The 3,000-nt window shown below is 29.4% G+C and overlaps 1 long non-coding RNA gene across 1 annotated transcript; it reads right to left on the reverse strand.

The window, feature by feature from the left end:
* Positions 1-1,927: 1,927 nt before the first annotated feature.
* LOC119193645 lies at positions 1,928-2,599 on the reverse strand. Its single transcript, XR_005114012.1, has 2 exons — positions 2,223-2,599; positions 1,928-2,017 (listed from the first exon to the last, which is right to left on the reverse strand). It is a non-coding gene; the product is annotated as an uncharacterized LOC119193645 (long non-coding RNA).
* Between the last annotated feature and the right edge of the window lie 401 nt (positions 2,600-3,000).

Genomic DNA, 3,000 nt, shown 5'->3' on the forward strand with positions numbered 1-3,000 from the left:
CACAAAATAACGAATATTCAGGGTGGATTTTTTAACCATACCTCGAAGGAAAGTAATCTAATTACTGGATAATTAGTAAATTTTACTCAAAGAGAAAATTACTTTATTTTTAAAAAAGAGCAATACTACATTCATATTTTTTAATAATACACTTGCCACCCCCAAAATCGATCTGGCTAAACCCGAAAAAATATCACCCTGTTCTTTTATACCATCAATGGATATTATAGGGTCAATCGTAACAATCAACTTTCTCGAATAAACATTCTAATTTAAATGATAGGATCAAAATAAAAAAAAGAAAACCCCTGATATCTAAAATTATTTTAATTGAGTGAAAAAGATGAGTAAATTAGTTGCTCGAAATGTGCTCCATTTTGTTCCATACACAAATTGATTTTTTTAAGGAATTAATTTCGAGTAGCTTTTAATAATAGTATAATTGTGGTGAATACTGAAAATTCTATTGCAAACCTCAGTTCTTAACTTGTTTACAATACAATAGCATAGGAGTTTTGGTAAATAAGGTTTTTTTACATATCACCATAAAAAAATCTCAAGGCATAAGGCAATCTCGCAGGTCATCTGATTGTGTCATTTGTATCAATCCAGATACTGAAATGGTTATTAACATAGGTGTAGTGATTCTACTATTATGTGCTGGTACACTTTCTTGCTGTAGAATTATATGGTTTCACTCTTACTCAGGTAAAACATTTAACTCATTTCTTAAAATAAAAGGTCCTGTACTTCAAGATACTTGACATTGATTCTTATAATTGGCCCTAGCGATTGATGACATAAAAGAACAGTGTTATTTTTGTCAGATTTAAGCTGGTTTGATACCTGGGTGTTTCAAGCATATTTTCAAAAATGTTTAAAAGCAGTTTAGCTACTTTTTAAAAATAAAGGAATGTTACCTTTGAGTGAAATCTGCTATCTCCAGTAAATAAAAAATAAATAAAAATGATTTCAATTTAAGTTAACAATTCCATTGCAAAATATATGAAGAATTTCGTATATGTTCTGAGGTTTATTAAAGTAAAAGATCCATTCAAGGTCTGCCAAACAGTAACAGGTGTGGATATAACTCTTTTCCTTTGGATATCCATGGACATGGATATCCGACACCTTATTAACAAAAGGATTTTTATAATTTTGTATAGACTGTAGCTTTAGTTTAGTTGTGTATAATTTATCAATGTTTGCTCATTCAAAATAATTTATTTATTCATGTTTTGTGAACACTGTACATACCTTCAACAGCATGTGCATCAGAAATGTAAACAATATTGTCATTTCCTGTAATTTTGCTAATGCATATGCCGCTGATGTGTAAAATTTATAAATAAACATGTTTATTGTGGCTCACATAAGGCTTGTATTTTTTGGTTCACAATTTGCATGCAGCTAGCACCCAAAGGGAGTATTGTAAAAATCTATGCCTGTCTCGCTCACTTGCACCATAGTGCTGGACAACAGTGCCAGACAACATATTCTATGTGGCATGCATCACAATGGTGCATGCTTCACTGTTTTGCCACTGCAGCCAATTTGTTAATAACTAGGACTGAATACTTAATTTGTCTACTTTGATTTTCTAGTTATAGTTCATATATAATAAAAATACTGAATAATGAACCATTTCAGTTTTTAAGTGCTTTACAATACTTTTCTATAGCTACAGCAAAGCTAAACCAACTAATAATTATCAACAATAACATATTTTAGAATATGGAGTGCAAGCCTAAAATACTCTAGTATGGTACTGGTACTACTCACTTTAGTATGGTTTGTTTCCCTTAGGTAGACAAAGTCTGTGTATTGTGTTTGAAACCATTGCGTTAACTGTGACATTGCTGTTTTTAATTGTTGTCCATCATGACTGCCAATATGCCTTAATAATGTAGTTCTATGTTTGTGTTTCAACCAACTTTCAAATGCATCTATAATCATAATTGTGATGGCAAGACTCAAAACAAATACAAATAATTTGATTTGACGCTGGATACATATTCTGAAAAATTAAAAAGCTTTATTATTATTGTGTTTTGCGTAAGTAAATAACATAAGTCGATTAAAAAATAGTTACAACACAAATAGAGACTTTTATAATCACATTTTCAGATACCACTAATATTCTAATAATTAATCTTAATACGTAATAGACTTTAGCCGCAAATCGCACGTATGTGCACAGTGTAATATTACAGAATACTCACATAAAAATAATATTTAATATCAACATGAAACATAATGATAGCCATATCTTCTTCCAAAATAATATATACTCAAACAATCCCACAAATCCACAAAGTATAGAAGGTGGTGCACTTCTATTATTTTCAATTAATTTCGATGTCCTCCGTTTAAAAAAATTCTTAATGGAGGAAAACATTTTATATTTTTATAGTATGAATTTTACCAGAACAGGTAAATGCAGATTTAATTAACATTGACGTACACTCAGGAATCAATTAATTACAAATTCTGAAAAATAATATGAAATATGACAACTTATTGTTTTTCATTGTTCACCTGACACTAGTTTTTTTTTTAATTTATTCATAGCCATGGATACATGTCCAGCTGATACGAGGCGAAAATAGTGTTGCAAATTTTTGACACCATGTTACCAAATTGATCAATTTGGAAGAGATTGACGTATATTCCACCATGGAAAATTTAAAAGAAAACCGTGTCGATAGTGAAATAAGATTTTATAAATGTTAAAAACAATAATTGGTAAAGACCAAACCTTTTCACCACAAGTTGACTAGTTATTGAAAAAAATATGTTGAGCTATCTGTTCGAAATATGCAATATAATAATAGAGAAAAAAATATTTAACATAATATAAGTATTATGTACTGTAAATAATCTTTACTTAGGTCCTTTAATTTTTTTATAACGTGGAATTTGTTTAATTTCATAATGAAAATGCCTCTAAAACTGTTGATTTCGTGCGAGATATGGAAATTAATAGCATAAGAATTTTTT

The sequence above is a fragment of the Manduca sexta genome, unplaced genomic scaffold (assembly GCF_014839805.1).
Source record: "Manduca sexta isolate Smith_Timp_Sample1 unplaced genomic scaffold, JHU_Msex_v1.0 HiC_scaffold_839, whole genome shotgun sequence".
Classification (NCBI taxonomy): Eukaryota; Metazoa; Arthropoda; class Insecta; order Lepidoptera; family Sphingidae; genus Manduca; species Manduca sexta.